The 10547-nt window shown below is 46.7% G+C and overlaps 1 protein-coding gene across 1 annotated transcript in view; it reads right to left on the bottom strand.

The window, feature by feature from the left end:
• Positions 1 to 231: 231 nt before the first annotated feature.
• The window catches only part of sona (SON DNA and RNA binding protein a), a 30200-nt gene continuing 19884 nt past the window's right edge, over positions 232 to 10547 (bottom strand). Inside the window, exon 10 of the mRNA XM_047370192.1 lies at positions 232 to 3473. The gene's annotated coding sequence lies outside the window, so the exon portion shown is untranslated. The remainder of the gene's footprint in view (positions 3474 to 10547) is intronic.

The following is a 10547-nucleotide window of genomic DNA, read 5'->3' as shown; positions in this document are numbered from 1 at the left end:
AATGGGCCCACATGCAGACACTGACTAATTAAAGTAATTACAGTCCTCAAATAAATGAGTATAATTGGCCTGAGAAATTTAAACTGTTGTTTTTTTTTGAAGATTGCAGTTAAAGGAGATTACTAACCCCCACCCTCACGCAGTAATTGAGAAAGCAATGTTGGAAGCCAAAGGTGAAATGAAGATGGTGGTTTTACATGGCGAAAGAAAGAAAGAAGAAAAGAAAGAAAGAAAGACTTTAAACAACTTTTATTTATGTCACATTAGAACACATTATTGATTCACAAGACAACGAAAGTGTCCAAAAACAGAACCATGTACAGCTAAAACAAAACTGAAAAATTTATTTTTTTCAGTAATTTGGCTCATTATGAGAAACACATATAACTGATACACTAACTGATGTTTTCATGCCTTTATTTCTGTTAATGATGATTTTCTGCTTACAGCCTACACCAAACCTTTTTAATACAGAAATGTGAATTTTTGAAAGGTACGTTTTATGCCTGCTTAAAGGTTGTTATTTTCAAAATGTATTTACTTAAGCTTCAGACAATGAGGTTGCAAATGTTGGACACCTGAAACAAAAGACCCTTGCGACCTTCGGGGATAAAGCTGGTGTAGAAAATGAATGGGCCAGCTAAAACACTGGGTATAAAAAGTGCATTTAGGAGCTTTAAAGTCAGGACAGACAGGGTATCGCTACTTTTTGAAAGGCTGCATCCATACTTGTGCTGATATGCTCAATATCATTTGTAATTGAGAAGAGGTTTTCCCATGGCAGAAATCAAATAAATCAGAAACAATCCCAAAACCTCAGAAGCAATGGCTGAAAAGGCATTGACAGGGCAACATTTGGGGATCTCTCATGAAATCGTCTTCAAGGTTTGACTAAAGATTATATACAACTTTCACAAAGTAACCTTTAGAGAACATTAATTAAATAGTTTCTCTAAGTTATTTACAAAAATTAAAATGCAAGCTTTAGAGAACCTGCACTCCCTAAACCAGGAGCTACCCCCGAAGAATGATACAAATTTGGCACAGGCAGTTAATGCAGATAGACCCTTTTTTTATGATGTTTTGACACCACTACCTTAAAGGTTCACTGCAAATTATTTTGAACATTGATAATGCGGCTTTCTGGAAACTATCCGGGAATGTTCCATAAAGATTCTCTTGACTGTATCTCCAACTGTCATACAGTAACCTGAGAACCTTTGGGAAATGTTCCCTAAATATTCTTTGGGGTTTTAATGTAACATTCAATGAAAATATATTTGATCTTCACAAGCAGAATTTATACATGCTGTTAGACTAACTCTTTAAAGCGGTTTAAACCTGTCACCCGAAACAGCAGAACCATGTCCCTGAAATATTGCTAAGTTTTGACTGCATACCATGGTCCAAAGATAAGAAGGGGTGTGGAAAACGTCTCAACAACTGACCCATTTGCTTAAAAATTCAAAGAGAGCGGATAACCTTGAACAAGAAAGAAAAAAGTTCTGTAAGGTTTCCTGATCACAGAAAAGACAACCTCCTGCAGTGCTTCGGTCAAAGTGGGCTCTATGTCTGTTTGTAGCTACTGCTCCATACAATCCTCCTACACTGGAAATCACCAACCTGTTTTTCAAAAGGAGGCTTATTCAGGACCCCTCAGCAACCTTTGGGGCTACAGCCTGATGCAAAAAAAACTGGGGTCCTCCTTGACCCTTTGACCCCAAACAGAGAGTGCCTGTCCAGCACCTTCACCAAGCTGTTTTTTTTCCACAGCTGAAAAACACACCAAGTTCTAATGTTTTAAAGGTCAAGAGCAGCTCACTCTCCTCCTGCCATCCGTCCATCACAGAACTAGCTTAAAGAGAAGGGAACACATACTCATTGTCATCACTCCATGGGTCACATAGAGTATGTTTATCAACAAAGGCCCTCAATGGTACAAACAAGGTATTTTAGACTTCCTCGATAATCCTAGCCAAAAATCTCCAGGACCTGACGGACATGATGCCAGCCAACCTCTCCAGTTTAACAATTTCAGCCTCAATAAACTTGGTCCTCACTTTTGTACAGTCAAGTATGGCACTAGAGAGAAAGTCATTAAAAAAGGACGACTCCTCAAAAGGCAAAAATTCATCTCTGGAAACTGAACCCACTGAACCTTCAGAGTCCGCCAGGCATCGAGCACTGAGGTGTAAAATAAGTGAGCCCAGTAGCGTCAGCTCCAGCAGACTTCAAAAGAAGAAGTTCCTCATCAGGTCCAAGCCGACCAGCCTTCTGCAGAAGCAGCTGTGCAGGACCCAACCAGGGAAGTCACAGCCATAGAGCAGTCTCTAAAAAGTTTGCAGTCTGAACGCTGCAATTCTGGCTGAAATGTCCACAGGTCCTTGGCCACCTTCTGCCACAGGGAGATTTAAAACTGATGCTTTCAGCCAGGGGTGACCAGACCAGAAAAAATTACCAGGAGCATCTGCACCCCTTCCACAAGACCAGGCGGTGGAACCAACACTGAGTCTGTGCCAAAGAGATGACACAACCAGATTATTTGCAATCAAAGCTCTTGCCCTGTAGGACAGCTGAGATAGCTAACATCATCAGCATATGCTGACACAACAATGCTAGAGGGTAGCACAAACCCAGGCATTGTAAAACCATTTAAATGCCGTCACAGCCTAATCGGTAAAGGTTCAATGTCTATACTGCAAAACTGACCAGAGAGGGCACAGCACTTTTTGATTCCTCTCCCAATAGCAATAGGACAGGTCACCCCACTACCTGTTTTATCACTCAACACGCTTCAGTGTACAGCAATTTTGTCTAGGCCACAAACCCTTCACCAACCCCAAAAGCCTTAAGTATGGAAAAAAACAACATGATCTACATGATCAAAGGCTTTTTCCTTTTTCCTGACACTGTAGAAAATACATAATTCAAAAACATCTCTCAAAAGAATCAAATTATCAAACATAGATCTATTTGGAATGCAGTAGGTCTGATAAGGAGCTATTAAATTGTCAATGAATAATTTGAGTCTATTTGATAATACTTTAGAAAGAATGTTATAGTCAGTACATACAAGAACCACTGGACTGCAGTTATCCAAAAGGGCTAAATCACTCTTTTTTGGCAGCAGTGACAACACTGCATGTCTTGAAGAAGATGGAAGTAACCCCTTGTTAAAACCGCCAAAAGATCCAGCCCCAAAAAACTCCAAAACTGTTTTAGAAAGTATATTGGTAAACCATCCGTTCCAGGTGTTTTACTAGAGGCCTTCCGAAACACATCAGTCAAACGTTCATCCAGCATTAGATCAAAGTTCAGTGGCTTTTGACACTCCACTTCACACTCAGCTGGGGCTGGGAAAGCCCCTGGAGAAGCTCTGCAGCTGAATCCTCATCACAAAGGTCAGCCCCGAACAAGTCTGTGTAGAAATCTGCAGCACGCCTCCTCATCTCAGCTGGATCACGGCCTCAGGACTGTTTGGAAGATGAAGACAATTTGTCAGCATCCATATTCTAATATTAAGACTCATTTAGCCCTCTCTTCAAGGAAGGTAAGTTCCAATATATTTGAATGCAAAAGACTCTGTGAAGTCTGTGCATTTGAGCATTTTCCATCCTCCAAGATTTGTTTTACACTTTTAGTGCTTACAGAGAAGTAGAAAGAAAGAAAGAAAGAAAGAAAGAAAGAAAGAAATCAAAACTATGAATTAACACATGTGGAATTATATACTGAACAAAAAAGTGTGAAACAACTGAAAATATGTCTTATATTCTAGGTTCTTCAAAGTAGCCACCTTTTGCTTTGATTACTGCTCCGCACACTCTTGGCATTCTGTTGATGAGCTTCAACAGGTAGTCACCTGAAATGGTTTTCCAACAGTCTTGAAGGAGTTCCCAGAGATGCTTAGCACTTGTTGGCCCTTTTGCCTTCACTCTGCGGTCCAGCTCACCCCAAACCATCTCGATTGGGTTCAGGTCTGGTGACTGTGGAGGCCAGGTCATCTGGCGCAGCACCCCATCACTCTCCTTCTTGGTCAAATAGCCCTTACACAGCCTGGAGGTGTGTTTGGGGTCATTGTCCTGTTGAAAAATAAATGATGGTCCAACTAAACGCAAACAGGATGGAATAGCATGCCACTGCAAGATGCTGTGGTAGCCATGCTGGTTCAGTATGCATTCAATTTTGAATAAATCCCCAACAGTGTCACCAGCAAAACACCCCCACACCATCACACCTCCTCCTCCATGCTTCATGGTGGGAACCAGGCATGTAGAGTCCATCCGTTCGCCTCTTCTGTGCCGCACAAAGACACGGTGGTTGGAACCAAAGATCTCAAACTTGGACTCATCAGACCAAAGCACAGATTTCCACTGGTCTAATGTCCATTCCTTGTGTTCTTTATCCCAAACAAGTCTCTTCTGCTTGTTGCCTGTGCTCAGCAGTGGTTTCCTAGCAGCTATTTTACCATGAAGGCCTGATTCACACAGTCTCCTCTTAACAGTTGTTCTAGAGATGTGTCTGCTGCTAGAACTCTGTGCGGCATTGACCTGTTCTCTAATCTGAGCTGCTGTTAACCTGCGCTTTCTGAGGCTGGTGACTCGGATGAACTTATCGTCCGCAGCAGAGGTGACTCTGGCCACTCGTTTTTCTTTGCTTAGCTGCTTTTTTCTTGCCATAATAAAAATTCTAACAGTCTATTCAGTAGGACTATCAGCTGTGTACTGTATCCACCTCCTGCACAACACAACTGATGGTCCCAACCCCATTTATAAAGCTTGAAATCCCACTTATTAAACCTGACAGGGCACACCTGTGAAGTGAAAACCATTTCAGGTGACAAAATTTTCACTGTTACGCTGATGATACTCAGCTTTACTTATCCATAAATCCTGATGAGCCCAACCAGTTAGATAGACTACAAGCATGTCTTGAAGATATAAAAACTTGGATGACTTTAAATTTTTTGCTTCTAAATTCAGACAAGACAGAAGTTGTCATCTTTGGACCGGAGTCTTTAAAAAAGAAACTGCTTAGTCAATCACTTAACCTGGATGGCATTAAATTGACCTCTGATAATAAAGTAAAAAACCTTGGTGTTATTTTTGACCAGGACATGTCATTTAAATCCCATATTAAACAGGTTTCTAGGATTTCCTTCTTTCACCTCCGGTACATTGCCAAAATTAGAAATATCCTATCCAGGAGTGACGCTGAAAAACTAGTCCATGCATTTGTTACTTCAAGGCTGGACTATTGTAATTTTTTACTATCAGGATGTCCACAAAATGCAGTTAAAAGCATTCAGCTGATTCAAAATGCTGCAGCAAGAGTTCTGATGAAAATTAAAAAGAGAGATCATATTTCTCCTATTTTAGCTTCCCTTCATTGGCTCCCTATTAAATCCAGAATAGAATTTAAAATTATCCTCCTCACATATAAAGCCCTTAATGACCTAGCTCCATCATATATCAGAGATCTGATTGTTCCATATATTCGTAAAAGGACACTTCGTTCTCAGACTGCAGGTTTACTGGTGGTTCCTAGAGTCTCTACAAGTAGAATGGGAGGCAGATCCTTGAGTTATCAGGCTCCTCTCCTGTGGAACCAGCTCCCAGTTTTAGTCCGTGAGGCACACACCCTGTCTACTATTAAGGCTAGGCTTAAAACTTTACTTTTTGATAAAGCTTATAGTTAGAGTGGTTTAGTTTATCAGGGAGGGAGCCTTCCTCCCTCCCTGTTGGTTGGAGTAAGGGGGAGTCAGGTTTAGCCTAAACCGGCTCAGTTATGGTTGAGATGCAAACACACCCTCCATTTCTGCTACCTGTCAGTGGGACCCTTTGTGGGGTTCCTTGAGACGACATTGTTGTAAATAAGCGCCGTTTAACTAAATAATCTGAACTGAAACTATCTCTGTAGTTATACTGCTATAGGCTTAGGCTGCTGGAGGACATAATGACCACTTTCACCCTCTTTGCTACATTCTCACACTACTCTCCAATTTTGCATTATTTGCTGTTATTTCAGTTTTTAACCTTGTTCTCTCTTTTCTCTTCCTAGAAGCTACACCTGGCCTGGCTCTGTGTCTACCTGTGACACCTTTCTGGAGAGGGGAATTGTCCGAGCTTCTGCTGGCAACAACTTAATGTTCACCCTCTACCGATGATCCACATAGCCCTGTCTTTTAGTGTTTAACCCTTTCTCTCTCCTAGACATGGCGATTGACTGAGCTTAACTGTAACTAACTCTATGTGCTCTCTTTCAGACTCTAACCTTGAAAACTGGCTCAGAGTTTATCTGTTCTTTCTTTCTAGGTGAAATGACTAAAGGAGCTACATCCATAAACATTTACTTTTCCTTCCCATAGAAAGGACTCCTAGATCAGTGCTTCTTTGTTCTCTCAAACCCCCAGTCGATCGTGGCAGATGGCCGCTCACACTGAGCCTGGTTCTGCTGGAGGTTTCTTCCTGTTAATTCAATTCAATTCAAAGATACTTTATTGATCCCCGAGGGAAAATTAGAGTTTTTCCTCTCCACTGTCGCTACATGCATGCTCAGTATGAGGGATTGCTGCAAAGTCAACGCCAGTGACTGTCCACTGTCTCTACATGCTCATCTAGGAGGAGGGAATGCTGCAAGTCACTGACTGGATGCAATCTGCTGGGTTTCCTTAGACAGAAAAACGTTTAATCCAATTTGAATAAATAACTGAATCTGACTGCACTGTTCAATGATTAGGATTAATTGGAATGTATGTACCTGACTTTTGTGAAGTGCCTTGAGACAACATGTGTTGTGAATTGGCGCTATATAAATAAAACTGAATTGAATTGAATTTACCTCTTGAACCTCATCAACCCCCTCCTTGAACCGTCACCTTAACGTGGTGGAGGGGTTTGAGTGCTCAAATGATCCTAGAGGCTATGTTGTCTGCGGCCTAAATGCCCCTGGTAGGGTCTCCCATGGCAAACAGGTTCTAGGTGATGGGTCAGACAAAGAATGGTTCAAGAACCCCTCATGAAGAACACAATATCGAGGCACGTGACGTCGCCCGATACGGCGGAGCCGGGGTCCCACCCTGGAGCCAGGCCTGGGGTCGGGACTCGTCGGAGAGCGCCTGGTGGCCGGGTTGCTCCTCGCGGGACCCGGCCGGGCCAAGCCCGAACGAGAGACGCGAGGCCATCCTCCAGTGGGCCCACCACCTGCAGGGGGAACCGTGAGGGACCGGTGCAAAGAGGATTGGGTGGCGGACGAAGGTGGAGACCTCAACGGCCCGATCCCCGGATGCTTAGGCTGGCTCTAGGGACGTGGAATGTCACCTCGCTGGGGGGGAAGGAGTCTGAGCTTGTGCGGGAGGTCGAGAGATATCGACTAGAAATAGTCGGGCTCGCCTCCACGCACAGCGTGGGCTCTGGAACCCATCTCCTTGAGAGGGGTTGGACTCTCTTCTACTCTGGAGTGGCCCACGGGGAGAGGCGGCGGGCTGGTGTGGGTTTGCTTGTTGCCCCCCAGCTCAGCCGTCTCGTGTTGGGGTTTACCCCAGTGGATGAGAGGGTTGTATCCCTGCGCCTTCGGGTTGGGGAGAGGTCTCTGACTATCATTTCAGCCTACGGGCCGAGTGGTAGTGCAGAGTACCCTGCCTTCTTGGCGTCCCTGTCGGGGGTGCTGGATAGTGCCCCTCCCGGGGACTCCATTATTCTGCTGGGGGACTTCAACGCCCACGTGGGGAACGACAGTGACACCTGGAGAGGCGTGATCGGGAGGAATGGCCTCCCCGATCTGAATCCGAGTGGTGTTTTGTTATTGGACTTCTGCGCTAGTCACGGATTGTCCATAACGAACACCATGTTCAAACATAAGGGTGTCCATCAGTGCACTTGGCACCGGGACACCCTAGGCAGGAGGTCGATGATCGACTTTGTTGTCGTATCATCAGACCTTCGGCCGCATGTTTTGGACACTCGGGTGAAGAGAGGGGCTGAGCTGTCCACTGATCATCACCTGGTGGTGAGTTGGATCCGCTGGAGGAGGAGAAAGCCGGACAGACTCGGCAGGCCCAAGCGCATAGTGAGGGTCTGCTGGGAACGCCTGGCGGAGCCCTCGGCCAGGGATGTATTCAACTCCCACCTCCGGGAGAGCTTCGACCAGATCCCGGGGGATGTTGGAGACATAGACTCAGAGTGGACCATGTTCTCTGCATCTATTGTCGATGCTGCTGCCCATAGCTGCGGCCGTAAGGTCTGCGGTGCCTGTCGTGGCGGCAATCCCAGAACCCGGTGGTGGACACCGGCAGTAAGGGATGCTGTTAAGCTGAAGAAGGAGTCCTATCGGCTGTGGTTGGCTTGTGGGACTCCTGAGGCGGCTGACGGGTACCGTGAGGCCAAGCGTGCTGCGGCCCGGGCTGTGGCAGAGGCAAAAACTCGGGCCTGGGAAGAGTTCGGTGAGGCCATGGAGAAGGACTACCGGTTGGCCTCGAAGCGATTCTGGCAAACCGTCCGACGCCTAAGGAGGGGGAAGCAGTGCTCTGCCAACACTGTTTATAGTGGGGGCGGGAGACTGCTGACCTCGACTGAGGACATTATCGGGCGGTGGAAGGAGTACTTCGAGGATCTCCTCAATCCTGCCATCACGCATTCCGTGGTGGAAACAGAGGCTGGGGACTCAGGCTGAAGTCACCGAGGTGGTTAAAAAGCTCCGCGGTGGCAAGGCTTCGGGGGTAGATGAGATCCGCCCTGAGTACCTCAAGTCTCTGGATGTTGTAGGGCTGTCATGGTTGACACGCCTCTTCAACATTGCGTGGCGGTCGGGGACAGTGCCTCTGGACTGGCAGACTGGGGTGGTGGTCCCCCTTTATAAGAAGGGGGACCGGAGGGTGTGTTCCAACTACAGGGGGATCACACTCCTCAGCCTCCCTGGTAAGGCCTACGAAAGGGTATTGGAGAGGAGAGTCCGACTGATAGTCGAACCTCGGCTTCAGGAGGAACAGTGTGGTTTTCGTCCCAGCCGTGGAACACTGGACCAGCTCTATACCCTCTACAGGGTGCTCGAGGGTTCATGGGAGTTTGCCCAACCGGTTCACATGTGTTTTGTGGACCTGGAGAAGGCATTCGACTGTGTCCCTCGTGATGCCCTGTGGGGGGTGCTCCAGGAGTATGGAATCGGGGGCCCTTTATTAGGGGCCATCCGGTCCCTGTACGAGCGGAGCAGGAGTTTGGTCCGCATTGCCGGCACTAAGTCGGACCTGTTCCCAGTGCATGTTGGACTCCGCAGGGCTGCCCTTTGTCGCCGGTCCTGTTCATAACTTTTATGGACAGGATTTCTAGACGCAGCCAAGGGCCGGAGGGGGTCTGGTTTGGGGACCAGTGGATTTCGTCTCTTCTTTTTGCGGATGACGTGGTCCTGCTGGCCCCCTCTAGCCAAGACCTACAGCATGCGCTGTGGCGGTTCGCAGCCGAGTGTGAAGCGGCTGGGATGAGGATCAGCTCCTCCAAGTCCGAGGCCATGGTATTCGACCGGAAAAGGGTGGCTTGTCCTCTTCAATTTGGAGGGGAGTTCCTGCCTCAAGTGGAGGAGTTTAAGTATCTCGGGGTCTTGTTCACGAGTGAGGGAAGAATGGAGCGGGAGATCGACAGACGGATCGGTGCAGCTGCCACAGTAATGGGGGCGCTGTGCCGGTCCATTGTGGTGAAGAGAGAGCTGAGCCGAAAAGCAAAGCTCTCAATTTACTGGTCGGTCTACGTTCCTACCCTCACCTATGGCCATGAACTTTGGGTCATGACCGAAAGAACGAGATCACGGATACAAGCGGCTGAAATGAGCTTCCTCCGTAGGGTGGCCGGGCACTCCCTTAGAGATAGGGTGAGGAGCTCGGCCATCCGGGAGGGGCTCGGAGTAGAGCCGCTGCTCCTCCACATCGAGAGGAGCCAGTTGAGGTGGCTCGGGCATCTATACCGGATGCCTCCTGGACGCCTTCCTCGGGAGGTGTTCCAGGCACGTCCCACCGGGAGGAGGCCCAGGGGACGGCCCAGGACACGCTGGAGGGACTATGTCTCTCGGCTGGCCTGGGAACGCCTTGGGCTCCCCCTGGAGGAACTGGAGGAGGTGTCTGGAGAGAGGGACGTCTGGGCGTCTCTGCTGAGTCTGCTGCCCCCGCGACCCGGTCCTGGATAAGCGGAAGACGACCAACGAACGAACGAACGAAGCTCATCAACAGAATGCCAAGAGTGTGTGTAGCAGTAATTAGAGCAAAAGGTGGCTACTTTGAAAAATCTAGAATATAAGACATATTTTCAGTTGTTTCACACTTTTTTGTTCAATATATAATTCCACATGTTAATTCATAGTTTTGATGCCTTCAGTGTGAAGCTACAATATTCATAGTCATGAAAATAAAGAAAACTGAATGAGAAGGTGTGTCCAAACGTTTGGTCTGTACTGTATATATATATATATATATATATATATATATATGTTCATGCAGGGGCACAATGGCTGGATTAAAGATGTTATTCTATTTTTAATCTATAAAGTCCAATTTGTTGATGGACCAG

The sequence above is a fragment of the Girardinichthys multiradiatus genome, chromosome 7 (genome assembly GCF_021462225.1).
Source record: "Girardinichthys multiradiatus isolate DD_20200921_A chromosome 7, DD_fGirMul_XY1, whole genome shotgun sequence".
Taxonomy (NCBI): domain Eukaryota; kingdom Metazoa; phylum Chordata; class Actinopteri; order Cyprinodontiformes; family Goodeidae; genus Girardinichthys; species Girardinichthys multiradiatus.
This window is presented reverse-complemented; position numbering and strand designations above follow the sequence as displayed.